The sequence below is a fragment of the Odocoileus virginianus genome, chromosome 7 (assembly GCF_023699985.2).
Source record: "Odocoileus virginianus isolate 20LAN1187 ecotype Illinois chromosome 7, Ovbor_1.2, whole genome shotgun sequence".
NCBI classification, from domain to species: domain Eukaryota; kingdom Metazoa; phylum Chordata; class Mammalia; order Artiodactyla; family Cervidae; genus Odocoileus; species Odocoileus virginianus.
In genome coordinates, this window is record NC_069680.1 from 3,357,307 (window position 1) to 3,373,668 (window position 16,362).

The window sequence follows — 16,362 nt, forward strand, 5'->3', positions numbered from 1 at the left end:
GAATTTGGCCAAACCTTGAAAGTAGATAATAAGGAAAGAATAAGAAAGGTCATTTTGGCATTTAAGTAGATGTTGATCGTCAATCTAAGTTTACACCAATGCATCTCCAACTTTAGTGTGCATAGAATTCCCCGAAAAATTATCAAAGTTCAGATCTGGCAGACTAGACACTCTGGTCCAATAGGTCTGGGTGAAGCTTGAGAATTTATTTCTTAATAAGCTCCCAGGTAATGTTGACGAGGTCAATCTGTGGATCACATTGTGAGTAACACTACGTTCAACAACATTTAGACATAAATGGAAAACATTCACAATCAGCTGAATTTTTTTAAGCAGAGAAGTATACACTCTATCCTTGTCTATTCATTCACTTATTTTGGATTGAAAAGTGGAATTACCCAAAGATCAATTATTAATGGCAGACCTTTAGAATCTTCTCTGTTGTGATCACAGCTGTTCTCCCATGAATCCAAAACACAGTCTTTTTTTTGACTGGGAAGTGGGGGCGGGGGGGGGGCGGTGGGCAGTGGTGTTGAATTGGGAAGAAATGAGATTTTGGAAAGTCAAAAGACTAAGAAGGAAATTAAATATGTTATTAGTTACCACTTTGAAAATCTTTAAGCACAAATATTATAAAAAGTAAATAAAACATATGCACAAAGAAAAATTACAACTGAATCAGCCTGACTAGGAATCTTCATCTTTCCTTAGAAGCAGGAATAATGTTAACAACACACCCTCCAAGCTTGAGAAAAAAACAGACTCATGAACTTCAGTCTTGTAGAAAAGGAATCTTGTATTTTGATTCCAGAGATCAGAACTATCATCAATGGGTAGAAATTTTAAGATATTAACAGTATTGCTAAAGATAAGAACTTATTTTTAAAGATAAAACTTTCTCCTTTTTTTCAGTTTTATTTATTTATTTATTTACTTTACAATACTTTATTAGTTTCTAATAAGTCTGTTCAAAGATGGTTGAACCTTCTCATGATATGAGAAGCCACCCAATCTTGGAAGTGCTTTAAGCAAAATCTGATTAATAATTTCACAGGTTTATTGCAAAGAGAAATCAAGCAAGTTTTAAATAACTGCTTCACCTAGATGACCTCAAAGAAATCATCCAACACTAAAAATCTAGGATTTTGTTTTCATCTCAACCTCTACAAACCAAGAATCAGCAAAATATTAGTCAGATACTTCAGAATAGACACAAAACTCTCATGAGGACAAATGTTAACTACACAATTTCAGAATATTGACAACTCAGCAATCATCAGTCATGCTTAGATGAGTAATTATTAGAATTGGGAATCTGGACTCAGTGAAAATGTTCTTTAATACAATGTTACTTTTCATTACACCAAAATCTTCACAATTATTTTGACACATGCTTTAAATACACATTTTTAAGCACCTACTTGATTCCAGGCACTGTGCTTAATTGTTTTCCTAAAATAAACACACCCAGGTATTATGTAGAATGAAGCCTCTTTAATTTGCAGTGGCGAAATTAGTACTAATAAAGAGGAAAAGTAGAAGAAATAGGCACTTACTTGAAGAGCTTCCCTGTCTAGGAATAGCTCCCCACCATTTGACAGTTTGTGAAACTCCATTAATAAGAATCTTTCCCCTTGCTTCTTACAGAATTCATATTAGAAGACTACCACTAAAAAGCAAATATACCCTGGGAAGAGAAATAACTTAAGACTCTAGCAGCTTAATAACTTCCCCTCTTTGGACTTCAGTTTGCCTACCTATAAAATAAGTGGTTTTGACCAGATGATCTCTGTGGTATCCTTCAGCTATGAAAATCTAGGACTTATTAGGCCTACAGGCCAGAGAATGTGAACAACTTAAGGCTAGGTTTGAAAGGCTGCCTAGAAACAAGGTTAGAATCTAAGCAGTCCAAAGTACTTAGAATGCTCAAACCCTCTCCTCAACCTGAAAGTTATAGAGAAAGATTTAAACATGCCTCCAAGCCTCATGGGCAATTCACTCCCTTAGAGCTGCTGGACAACCATAGGCTAATAAAGATTAAACAAATAAATATAAAAAATGGTTCTATCCAGAATCCTAAGAGGCCAATTTGCTGTTAATGGTGGTGTTTAGGCCCTAAAAGGGTATTAACTTACAGAGTAGTTAAGTCTCCAAACACAGACCAGAGCTTTAAAAGATGTACAGGTGCCAAAATTAAAGGCCAAATTACCAATCTGTTTTAAATGATGGTCTGGGAATGCTCAGTATGACAAGGAAAATGTATGACAAATAATATCTTCAATACAAAGAAAAAGTTGCTTGAATTTATTAGAGGAAATGTGCTGCCTCCTGGGACTTCTCTTTTGCCCATTCCCCAAAAAGGTGATTTTTCAAAATAGACTTGAAGATACAGCTAATGCAGAATGACTCTTTAAACACAAAATGAGGCTCATTTTAAACTAAAACAGTCTCCATGTCAGCATTTGCCAAAATCTTTGAGAACTTAGAAATCTCAAGGAAACGCACATTCCATTAGTATCAAAACTAGGAGCTTCCACGATATGCTAAATGCCTACATTACTCAACATGTGCAAAAGCTTTAGACCAGAGTAAAGCTGGCCACCTCTCTACTCACTGACAAGTTTAAACAACTGCATTGGCAGCCCTGCTGTATGACAGCAGAATGACTTCCTGTCAAGTAACTGACATCCTCCGAGGTGACAGGAAATGGGTTTAAACACTGATAATATCACTAATCAATCTGAGAGAGCACAAGTTCCCAGCCCGCAATTGTGAAGTTTGGTTGCAATGTGTTAGCTGCTTGCTAGGCCATGTGATTCGGCATAATGACAGATGAAAGGAAAGGTCAGATTTACTAAGTGTTGCAGAAGTGTCATCAGAGATGTATATTATTTCAAGATGTCCTCTGCATCAGAAACATCTCATATATAGGGGTCAATTTCTTCTACAGAATTCTTCCGTTTCCCAACTACTTTTCTGGAAGCTCCCAAACTTATTTCAACATATGAAGAATTGAACTTTCTCTTATTTCTGATTCAGACCAGAAAGTCCAAAGTAATGGTCTTACCTGTACATGATCTTACCTTGGTATTCAAGATAAGTGCATAAATGTATATACTTTTTAACTTTGCCAAATTCACTCTTGTCAAGTTAAAATAGCCAATTTTTCCTCAAAAGTTCTTTCATACGCCCCAGCTATCTTGATACTTCAGGGACTGAGATGGTTCCCTCCTCAAATATTCTTTTGTATTTGTTCTAAAAGAGGCACTCTTTGGTTTTACATGAAGGAGGGCATGAGGAAATATAATTTTCCTTTTATTTACAGAACAAAAGGGACTTTAGGGATCCTCTTACAGAGTTTCTTCTATTAAATATTCATTCCTACAGTCATAATTATTTTTTAAACTTATTCTAAATCAGGAATTATGCTAACAGTTACAATAGTGAGTAGACCCAGACATTGTCCCTGATCTCTTGGAGGCACTTAAATAATAAAACACTAAGTAATTATTCAAATGAATGTATAATTCATAAATCAAAATTTCATAATCATTAAATAAGTTAGTTCAGCTAATGTATAGTTATTAACTGAGGATGAGTAAATAGACATGGAAAGGCAAAGTGACATCCAAAGGCCCCACAGTAAATCTTTTACAGAATAACGGTTCTCCTGGCTCCCAGCCCAGTTCTGTTTCAGGCTGTACCCCAGTGCACGTCACTGTCTCTCCCCTGGACGGAAAGATAATCTGATACTCTATTTCCAAGGCAGTCTTGTAGCAGCTTCCCTACAGCAGGTCTTTCCAAGCTTTTGACCTCCTACTGAAGCTATAAAATGCTTTGCTCCTTAAAGGCATACCTAGGGGAAAGACAGGGAGGGTATATGTTTGTGTGTTGGGAGGTGTGCTTGAGGGCAGTGTATCTAGAAGCAACATCATGATGGAGGTCTCCTAAATTGTTACGAACACTCAAGACTACGTGAGTAAAAGTAGAAGACAGCAGTGCATACACAGTTTTTCTCTAGGAACCAGAATAGCCTCCCAAAGGAAAAAGAAGTATACCTGGGAATAGGTGATAGCATTCTAAGTGATTTTCGAGAATAACTACAAGCTTCTGTCTTAAATACTGGCTGAAAATAGTGACTCAGCTCAGCTTAAAGGGCCAGGGAACACAGAGGCCATGGACATGACTTGGCAAACCAGAGCAACCAACTATGTGAAAGGATGATGCTTCTTGGCAAGAAGAGCAGAGCCAGGCCCCTCTGAAGCACTATCTCCACAGTCAAAGTAGCAGAATCAGGTAGTCCAATTACTCTTTCCCAGAGGAAGAAGAAAGGACATGGAAGTAAATAAGTCTCAGGTAGTCAATCCCTCCATTAGGAGCTTTACAATTTCCCATAAACTCTAAAACTTTCTCCAATAAACAAAAGTCTTCTCACAGCTTAGATTTTTGTCTCCACAAGAAAGAACAAGCTGTCCTTGTATGGACAGTGGCATCAATCTGCATTTTCAAACATTAATAAATAAGAAAACTTTACTGAGCACTTAGCTTGTAATAGATATTATGATAAGGCTTGGAATGCATTTCTTTATATAATCTTAATCCTATGCTTGGACGAGGGGTATCTTCTCATAGCCACCCCTCCTGACCTTGAACGCAATCCCAAAGATCCTCAAACTACCGCACAATTGCACTCATCTCACATGCTAGTAAAGTAATGCTCAAAATTCTCCAAGCCAGGCTTCAGCAATACGTGAACCGAGAACTTCCAGATATTCAAGCTGGATTTAGAAAAGGCAGAGGAACCAGAGATCAAATTGCCAATATCCACTGGATCATCGAAAAAGCAAGAGAGTTCCAGAAAAACATCTATTTCTTCTTTATTGACTACATCAAAGCCTTCGACTGTGTGGATCACAATAAACTGTAAAAAATTCTGAAAGAGATGGGAATACCAGACCACCTGACCTGCCTCTTGAGAAACCTGTATGCAGGTCAGGAAATAACAGTTAGAACTGGGCATGGAACAACAGACAGGTTCCAAATAGGAAAAGGAGTACATCAAGGCTGTATATTGTCACCCTGCTTATTTAACTTATACGCAGAGTACATCATGAGAAATGCTGGGCTAGAGGAAGCACAAGCTGGAATCAAGACTGCCGGAAGAAATATCAATAACCTCAGATATGCAGATGACACCACCCTATGGCAGAAAGTGAAGAGGAACTAAAAAGCCTCTTGATGAAAGTGAAAGAAGAGAGTGAAAAAGTTGGCCTAAAGCTCAACATTCAGAAAACTAATATCATGGCATCCAGCCCCATCATCTCATGAGAAATAGATGGGGACACAGTGGAAACAGTGTCAGACTTTATTTTGGGGGACTCCAAAATCACTGCAGATGGTGACTGCAGCCATGAAATTAAAAGGCGCGCTTACTCCTTGGACAGAAAGTTATGACCAACCTAGATAGCATATTAAAAAGCAGAGACAAAAAAAAAAAGAAAAAAAAAAAAGCAGAGACATTACTTTGCCAACAAAGGTCCATATGGTCAAGGCTATGGTTTTTCCAGTGATCATGTATGGATGTGAGAGTTGGACTGTGAAAAAAGCTGAGGGCCGAAAAATTGATGCTTTTGAACTGTGGTGTTGAAGAAGACTCTTGAGAGTCCCTTGGACTGCAAGGATATAGAACCAGTCCCTCCTGAAGGAGAGAAGTCCTGGGTGTTCATTGGAAGGACTGATGCTGAAGCTGAAACTCTAATACTTTGGCCACCTCATGCGAAGAGTTGACTCATTGGAAAAGACCCTGATGCTGGGAGGGACTGGGGACAGGAGGAGAAGGGGACGACAGAGGATGAGATGGCTGGATGGCATCACCGACTCGATGGGCATGAGTTTGAGTGAACTCCAGGAGCTGGTGATGGACAGGGAGGCCTGACGTGCTGCAATTCATGGGGTCTCAAAGAGTCGGACACGACTGAGAGACTGAACTGAACTGAATCCTATGCTGTTGTTCAGTTACTCAGTCATGTCAGACTCTTTGCAACCCCATGGACTGCAACACACCAGGCTTCCCTGTCCTTGACTATCTCCCAGAGCTTGATCAAACTCATGTCTGTTGAGTCAGTAAAGCCACCCAACCATCTCATCCTCTGTCCCCTTTTCTCCTCCTGCCTTCAATCTTTCCCAGCATCAGGGTCTTTTCCAATGAATCAGCTCTTGGTATCAGGTGGCCAAAGTACTGGAGCTTCACTTTCAGCATCAGTCCATCCAATGAATATTCTGCTTGATTTCCTTTAGGATTGACTGGTTTGATCTCTTTGCTATCTAAGTGACTCTCAAGAGTCTTCTCTAGCACCACAGTTCAAAACCACCAATTCTTCAGCCCTCTGTCTTCCTTATAGTCCAACTATCACATCCTTACATGACTACTGGAAAAATCACAGATTTGACAATGGCAAAGTGATGTCTCTGCTCTTTTAATACGCTCTCTAGGTTTGTCATAGCTTTTCTTCCAAGAAGCAAATGTCTGTTAATTTTATGGCTGCAGTCACCATCTGCAGTGACTTTGGAGTCCAAGAAAAGAAAGTGTGTCATTGTTTCCATTGTTTCCCCTTCATTTGCCATGAAATGATGGGACCAGATGCCATGAACTCAGTTTTTTCAAAGCTGAGTTTTAACCCAGTTTTTTACTTTCCTTTTTCACCTTCATCAAGAGGCTGTTTTGTTCCTCTTTGCTTTCTGCCATTAGGGTGGTACCATCTTATATCTGAGGTTATTGATATTTCTCCCAGCAATCTTGATTCCCGCTTGTGCTTCATCCAGCCCAGCATTTTGCATGATGTACTCTGCATGTAAGTTAAATAAGCACGGTAACAATATACAGCCTTGACGTACTCCTTTTCCAATTTGGAACAGGTCTGTTGTTCTATGTCCGGTTCTAATTGTTGCTTACTGATCTGAATATAGGTTTCTCAGGAGGCAGGTAACATGGTCTGATACCCATCTCTTTTAAGAATTTTCTACACTTTGTTGTGATCCACACATCAAAGGCTGTAGCACAGTCAATGAAGCAGATGTTTTTCTAGAATTCCCTTGCTTTCTCTACGATCCAGCAAATGATGGCACTTTAATGTCTGGTTCCTCTACTTTTTCTAAATCCAGCTTGAAGTTCTCTGTTCATGTACTGCTGAAGCCTCATTTGAATGGTTTTGAGCATTACCTTGCTAGAATGTGAGATGAGAGCAATTATTCGGTAGCTTGAACTTTCTTTGGCATTGTCCTTCTTTGCGATTGGAATGAAAACCAACATTTTCCAGTCCTGTGGCCACTGCTGAGTTTTCCAAGCTTCCTAGCATCTTGAGTGCAGCACTTTCAACAGCGTCATCTTTTAGGATTTGAAATAGCTCAGCTGAAATTCCATCACCTCTACTAGCTTTGTTCATAGTAATGGTTCCTAAAGCCCACTTGACTTCACACTCCAGGATGTCTGGCTTTGGGTGAATAACCACACTATCGTGCTTATCCAGTCATTAAGACATTTGTTGTACAGTTCTCCTGTGTATTCTTGCCACCTCTTAATCTCTTCTGTTTCTGTTAGGTCCTTACTGTTTTTGTCTTTTATTGTGCTCACCTTTGCATGAAATGTTCCCTTGGTATCTCTAATTTTCTTGAAGAGATCTCTAGTCCTCACATTTCCTATTGATTTCCTCTGTTTCTTTGCATTGCTCACTTAAGAAGACTTTCTTATCTCTCCTTGTTCTTCTTAGAACTCTGCATTTAGACGTGTATATCTTTCCCTTTCTCTTCACCTTTTGCTTCTCTTCTTTTCTCAGCTATTCACAAGGACTCCTCAGACAACCACTCTGACTTCCTGCATTTCTTTCTCTTGGGGATGGTTCTGGTCACTGTCTTCTGTACAATGTTACAAACATCCATCCATAGTTCTTCAGGCGCTCTATCTACCAAGTCTAATCTCTTTAATCTATTTGTTGCTTCCACTGTATAAACATAAGGGATTTGATTTAGGTTATACCTGAATGATCTAGTGGTATCTCCCACTTTATTCAAATTAAGTCTGAATTTTACAGTAAGGAGCTCATGATCTGAGCCATAGTCAGCTTCCAGTCCTGTTTTTGCCAACTGTATAGAGCTTCTCCATCTTCAGCTGCAAAGAATATAATCAATATGATTTTGCTATTGACCATCTGGTGATCTCCATGTGTAAAGTCATCTCTTGTTTTGTTGGAAGAGGGTGTTTGCTATGATCAGTGTGTTCTCTTGGCAAAACTCTGTTAGCCTTTGCCATGCTTCATTTTGTACTCCAAAGCCAAACTTGCCTGTTACTCCAGGTATCTCTTGACTTACTACTTTTGCATTCCAGTCCCCTATGATGAAAAGGACATCTTTTTTTGGTGTTGGTTCTAGAAGGCCTTATAGGTCTTCATAGTGAAGAAGGAATTCATAGGGCCTGGACTCCATCTCAGGCCTGTCTGTGCTGGTCGTGCGCAGCCACCTCTCCAGTGGACTCTGAACTCTGTGCTTAGTGCCTGTGGGAATGACAATGGAAGGATAAGACCCCCTCTGGGCAGGGGAGTCTTAAAGACCACATCCAGGTTACTCATTGCCTAAGAGAAAACAGACACTAATCACCCCTGCCTCCGGACAGTATCCATGGAATGTAACCATAGGCTTATCGGTTATTAACTGGTTGGAATGTAACCTTGGGCTTATTGATTACTAACTGTTTGAACACATAATACGTGAATGATGGGGTTACTGTGATTGTATTTACCCTTCCTTTGTAAGCCTCAAAGGATTTGGGCTGGTGGGTTTGGACATGTACACATGGGGTACAAAAGATTTTCACAAATGCTGGTCGGGGTCCTTGGCTAAGAGGAGACTCTGCCTTGGGCCCGCCGGTGTAATAAACTGCACTCCACTATCTGCATTGTCCTTCTGAGTGAGTTTGTTTCCCGGAACGTGTGGCTATAACAATAGAACCATTCAGTTTCTTCTGAGCTGAAGTTTCTTTGGCATCAGTGGTTAGGGATAGACTTGAATTACTATGATGTCGAATGTTTTGCCTTGGAAACGAACCAAGATTATTCTGTCATTTTTGAGATTGCACCCAAGTACTACATTTCAGACTCTTTTGTTGACTATAAGGGCTACTCCATTTCTTCTAAGGGATTCTGGGCCCACAGTAGTAGATATAATGGCCATCTGAATGAAATTTGCCCATTCCTGTTCATTTTAGCTCACTGATCTAAAATGTCAATGTTCATTCTTGCCATCTCCTATTTGACCATGTCCAATTTACCTTGATTCATGGACCTAACATTCCAGGTTCCTATAAGATGGCTAACATTATTATTCTCATTTCACAGATGAGAAAACAAAAAGGCTTTGTTGTTGTTCAGTCACTAAGTCATGTTCGACTTTTTGCGACCCCATGGACTGCAGCACACCAGGCTCCTCTGTCCTCTACTATCTCCAGAAGTTTGCACAAATTCATGTCCATTGAGTCAGTGATAATGTCTAACCATCTCATCCTCTGCAGCCCCCTTCTCCTTTTGCGTTCCATTTTTCCAGCAGCCGGGTCTTTTACAATCAATCAGCATTTTGCATCAGGTGGTCAAAATGTTGGAGCTTTATCTTTAGCATCAGTCCTTTCAATGAACATTCAGAGAGATTATATTACTGACCCAAGGTTATTCAGCTAATAAAAAGCCAGATGCAGGATTTAAACCTAGGTCTAACACACTCAAAGCTCATGCTCCCGATCACCATATTTACTTCCTCCTTCAGGATCAAGTCAGGGCAAGATGTAGAGTACCTCATTACAGGGTCCTACTCTCAATTAATTAGATCACTCTCAGCAGCAAACAAGAACAAAGTATTGTAAACAATAAATAAAATATCTCACATACAAAGAGGAGTCCTAAATTAAGGTGTTTTCGTGGTTGATTACTTCAGTGGTTCAGTGATATCTTCAGTGATGCAAATCCTTTCCAATTCCTGCTCTGCTGTCATCAGAGTGCTTGGGTTTGTTTTCAGGTATGGCCCTTAATGCTAGCAAGATGGCTGCAACAACTATAGGCATTACTTCCTCACACTGTGGTGACTGGAGGCAAAAAAAGAGACTGTTTTTGTCAGTGCATCTCTTTCAGAAGTGCACAAACCTCCCTCAGAAACCTTCACCCCACCAGTAGATTTCCATTTTTACCTCATTGGCCATTCCCAAATCGATCACTGGTAAAGAGATTAGAATTACCACGACTGACTTAAAGTAGTTAATATTTACCTATCTAGGGTTGAAAAGGAATCAGCTTCCCTGAAGCATACAGTCACTTGTTCCTAAACAAAAGTGACATCCTTTTTAAAAAAGCAAAAGATTTATATGAGCTGAAAAGAAACCAGAGTATATGTAAGGCCTTTTTAACAAGAAGGGCAGGAATGGCTGCTGGATAGAAAACTAGTAGTAACTGCCACATACTCAGACCAAATCCTAAGTAAAACTGGAACTATATAAACTGAAGCATTTTCTAACCACTGCCAAATACTACCTGACAAATGCTTTCAAATCTAGTTATTCCAGGCAAAATAGTAGTCAATTCCAACCTTCAGGCTTTTGGAATGAAAAGAAACTGTAAAAGCAAACAAAATAATCCGTTTTCCACCGATCTGATGTCAAAGAAAGAAAAACATGGTTCCTTTCTTAGAGTTCAGGGTCTAAGAGAAGAAAATATGTAGAAGCCAGTTCTTCCAATCCCACTGCCCTTGACTCTTAAGACAAAGGATAACTTACTGCTCAAGGGCCCAAGATGGCTCCTGAGTTATAACTACCCATGTTTCAGAATTTCTTCTGTATTAAATCAGGTGGAACCCAATCCTGTCTATTCATCACTAAAGACTGTTAACCTGGGATTGCCACTTCATGTCTCTGAACCTTATTTAGAAATGACAATCTCTCCTTATACTAATAAGAAGTTCTGAAATAACACTTGTGAAATTTCTCTGCAAATTTTAATTTGCTACACAAAAAGAATTTTTTTTATTTTTATTTATTTTAGTTGCTAAGTTATGTCTGAGTCTTTCACAACCCCATGGACTGTAGCCCACCAGGCTCCTCTGTCCATGGGATTTCCCAGGCAAGAATATAGGAGTGGGCTGCCATTTCCTTCCCTAGGGAATATTCCTGACCCAGGGATTGAATCCACATCTCCTGCATTGGCAGGTGGATTCTTTACCACTAAGTCACCTGGGAAACCAAATAAAAAGTTCTGTTAAAAGTTTTGATTTTAGTAAGTGGAATGACTTACATGATGGAAATCAATGTAATGGGCCCCAAACTATTTGCGTTTTTTGAAGAGACTTTGCCAGTATTCTCAGAGCTTATGTTTGAAAGATTAGATAAATGTTCAGAAATTTTCACTGACTCTCCTCTATTTCCATGAGTCAATCTTAGGTTTGGTTGGCAACCAGCCTTAGTTTGGCAACTTTTTGTGGCTAACAGAATGAGGCTGATATGATACTGACTTATATCTAACTTATATCTTAATCTAGGCCTTAAGAGGCCTTGCATACTTTCATCTCCTCTCTTGCTTTCTACCACCACTATAACCATATAGCCAGATATTTCACTGGCTATATTTGGAATATATATATTCCAAAGAGCAGAGGAACTTAAACAAAGCCAAGAATAGATCAGCTAATCCCCAGGTAGCTGACCTTCAGACTTAGGAATAATAGTAAGTATTTGTTGTTTAAAGATACTGAGTTTTGGAGCAGTTTGTCATATAACAGCAAACCAATAAAGTGCTCATTGTTCTTAAGTGAACAATGGAAAGAAGTCAGAAATGCAAAATGGAAAACAATAGAATGGGAAAGACTAGAGATCACTTCAAGAAAATTAGAGACACCGAGGGAACATTTCATGCAAAATAGGCACAATAAAGGACAGAAACAGTATGCACCTAACAGAAGGAGAAGATATTAAGAACAGGTGGCAAGAATACATGGAAGAACTAAACAAAAAAGATCTTCATAACCCAGATAACCACGATGGTGTAATCACCCACCTAGAGCCAGACATCCTGTAGTGCAAAGTCAAGTGGACCTTATGAAGCTTTACTACAAACAAAGCTAGTGGAGGTGATGGTTTTCCAGCGGAGCTATTTCAAATCCTAAAAGAAGATGCTGTGAAAGTGCTGCACTCAAAATGCCGGCAAACTTGGAAAACTCAGCAGTGGCCATAGGACTGGAAAAGGTCAGTTTTCATTCCAATCCCAAAGAAGGACAATGCCAAAAATGTTCAAACTACCACACAATTGCACTCATTTCACATGATAGCAAAGTAATACTCAAAATTCTCCAAGCTAAGCTTCAACAGTAAGTGAACAAAGAATTGCCAGATGTTCAAGCTGGATTCAGAAAAGGCAGAGGAACCAGAGATCAAATTGCCAACATCCATGGAATCATAGAAAAAGCAACAGAATTCCAGAAGAACATCTACTTCTGCTTCATTGACTATGCCAAAGCCTGTGACTGTGTCGATCACAACAAACTCGAAAATTCTTCAAGAGATGGGAATACCACACACCACCTTACCTGCCTCCTGCAAAACCTGTATGCAGGTCAAGAAGCAGTAGATAGAACCAGATATGGAACAATATACTGGTTCCAAATTGGGAAAGGTGTATGTCAAGGCTGAATATTGTCACCCTGCTTATTTAACTTATATTCAGAGTATATCATGCGAAATGCCAGGCTGGATGAAGCACAAGCTGGAATCAAGATTGCCAGGAAAAATATCAATAACCTCAGATATATATATGACAACACCCTTATGGCAGAAAGCAAAGAGGAACTAGAGACTCTTGATGAAGGTGAAAGAGGAGAGTGAAAAAGTTGGCTTAAAACTCAACATTCAGAAACAAAGATCATGGCATCCAGTCCCATCACTTCATGGCAAATAGATGGTGAAACAATGGAAATAGTGACAGAGTTTATTTTCTTGGACTCCAAAATCATTGCAGATGGTGACTTGAAGCCATGAAATTAAAACATGCTTGCTCCTTGGAAGGAAAGCTATGACAAACCTAGATGGCATATTTAAAAACAAACACATAACTTCGCTGACAAAGGTCTGTCTAGTCACAGTTATGGTATTTCCAAGTCATGTACGGGTATAAGTGTTGGACCACAAAGAAGGTTGAGCACCCAAGAATTGATGTTTTTGAACTATGGTGTTGGAGAAGACTCTTGAGAGTCCCTTGGACTGCAAGGAGATCCAACCAGTCATTCCTAAATGAAATCAATCCTGAATCTTCATTGAAGGGACTGATGCTGAGGCTGAAGCACCAATACTTTAGCCACCTGATGCAATGAGCTGACTCATTAGAAAAGACCCTGATCTGGGAAAGACTGAAGGCAGTAGGAGAAGGGGATGACAGAGGATGAAATGGTTGGATGGCATCACCGACTCAATGAACATGAGTTTGAGCAAGCTCCAGGAGACGGTGAAGGACAGGGAAGACTGGCATGCTGCAGTCAATGTGGTCACAAAGAGTCAGGCATGACTGAGCGACTGTACAAATATGATGCTTAAAGAGTAGCTATAGCTAGCTTGAAAAACATGTGAATAAACAAATTTGGTAGTCCTCCAAAACAAAGACTCCAAGCACTGTGTTCTAATAAGTTCCTATTACCAATAACACTCAAGAGTGAGTTTAAGTATTTTTCTTCTTTAGACCATGCTGCTGGGAAAACTTCTTTCTCTGTCAGTTCTCTCAGTATTTCTCATCCAAAACTGGTCACCTGCATTGCAAATTCATCTGCTCATTTAAGCAAGGGACTGAAGAACATGGGCTTTGCCTTATATTGACATATCAAGATTAACGAAGTACAAAAGACACTACCTTACAAGTAAGAAGTACTCAGTAAATGTCTTTTTAATTAAATTTTGATTCTGTTTAATTACAGTGTCTGATAACCTAGAATAAGTAATTTTCAAGTACAGAATCTCACTACCTAAATCAGCTCAATCAAGATGAATGCACTGATAAGACTTTTATTGTTTGTTGCTTCCTTTCCTAATTCCACCCTTGCTTCAAGTCTCATCCCCAAGTCCAGGGAATACTCCACCTCATTGTTTTCATGACTGCCTAGGAGTAGAGACCTTTTCTCCTTTCTTTTTCCAAGATCTATCTTTGTGGTCAGATCAGGATATGCTGCTGGAAGTCCAAGTGTCTATTCATGGAGATTTCCCTGGGTGAGGTGACTTTCTCTTTCTTTCAAGACTTTTTTATCTAGCTAAAGATGTTCTTTATGACAGTCTTTCTTCCATTTCCAACTGCTAACAGATTTCCTACTACCAAGACAGATATCCTGGAATGTGAAGTCAAGTGGGCCTTAGGAAGCATGACTACAAACAAAGCTAGTGGATGTGATGGAATTCCAGTTGAGCTATTTTAAATCCTGAAAGACGATGCTGTGAAAGGGCCGCACTCAATATGCCAGCAAATTTGGAAAACTCAGCAGTTGCCACAGGACTGGAAAAGGTCAGTTTTCATTCTAATTCGAAAGAAAGGCAATGCCAAAGAATGCTCAAACTACCACACAATTGTACTCATCTCACACGCTAGTAAAGTAATGCTCAAAATTCTCCAAACTGGGCTTCAGCAATATGTGAACCATGAACTTCCAGATGTTCAAGCTGGATTTAGAAAAGGCAGAGGAACCAGAGATCAAATTGCCAATATCCGCTGGATCATCGAAAAAGCAAGAGAGTTACAGAAAAACATCTATTTCTGCTTTATTGACTATGCCAAAGACTTTGACTGTGTGGATCACAATAAACTGTGGAAAATTCTGAAAGAGATGGGCATATCAGACCACCCGACCTGCCTCTTGAGAAACCTGTATGCAGGTCAGGAAGCAACAGTTAGAACTGGACATGAAACAACAGACTGGTTCCAAGTAGGAAAAGGAGTACATCAAGGCTGTATATTGTCACCCTGCTTATTTAACTTATATGCAGAGTACATCATGAGAAATGCTGGGCTGGAGGAAGCACAAGCTGGAATCAAGATTGCCAGGAGAAATATCAATAATCTCAGATATGCAGATGACAAAACCCTTATGGCAGAAAGTGAAGAAGAACTAAACAGCCTCTTGATGAAAGTGAAAGAGTAGAGTGAAAAAGTCAGCTTAAAGCTCAACATTCAGAAAACTAAGATCATGGCATCTGGTCCCATCACTTCATGGGAAATAGATGGGGAATTAGTGGAAACAGTGAGAGACTTTATTTTTATGGGCTCCAAAATCACTGCAGATGGTGATTGCAGCAATGAAATTAAAAAATGCTTACTCCTTGGAAGGAAAGTTATCACCAACCTAGACAGCATATTAAAAAGCAGAGACACTACTTTGCCAAAAAAGGCCCATCTAGTCAAGGCTATGGCTTTTCCAGTGGTCATGTATGGATGTGAAATTTGGACTATAAAGAAAGCTGAGCACTGAAAAATTGATGCTTTTGAACTACGGTGTTGGAGAAGGCTCTTGAGAGTCCCTTGGACTGCAAGGAGATCCAACCAGTCCATCCTAAAGGAGATCAGTCCTAGGCGTTCATTGGAAGGACTGATGTTGAAGCTGAAACATCAATACTTTAGCCACCTGATGTGAAGAGCTGACTCATTTGAAAAGACCCTGATGCTGGGAAAGATTGAGGGCAGGAGGAGAAGGGGACGACAGAGGATGAGATGGCTGGATGGCATCACCAACTCAATGGACATGGGTTTGGGTGGACTCCGGGAGTTGGTGATGGACAAGGAGGCCTGGCATGCTGCGGTTCATTGGGTCGCAATGAGTCGGACACGACTGAGACTGAACTGAACTGAGAGTATGTTATGTACTTTCTCTTCATCATAGAAATATATTAATAGGTAATATGTATCAATTGCTTATGCCACATCAGGTCTGATATTAAATTATTTGTGTGCATATTTTTTCATCCTCCAGAGAAGTCCATTGGCAGACACTTTATTAATTCTATTTTATAGATGAGAAAACATCAACTTACAATAACATATTCAAGTCTTACACAAAGAGTGAAGATTACTATCAAACCATGCGTATCAACATGCTCACATTTCCCAACAGCATTTTCTCTCTAAATATCTATACCTTACATAGTACACATCATAACTGACAAACACAACAGCTTCTCCGTTAATTCTACACATACTATCCTGAAGGGTTCTCTCACTGAGGCACAAGATGCCTGAATCAATATTATTTTCTCCCTGCAATATTTGTAGTCTTCACATCAGTACTGACTATCCAACTGCTTCTTCAGCCCAA

The 16,362-nt window shown here is 39.6% G+C and overlaps 1 protein-coding gene across 1 annotated transcript in view; it reads right to left on the reverse strand.

The window, feature by feature from the left end:
• The window catches only part of HPSE2 (heparanase 2 (inactive)), a 666,499-nt gene that overhangs the window by 506,591 nt on the left and 143,546 nt on the right, over positions 1-16,362 (reverse strand). The window lies entirely within an intron of this gene.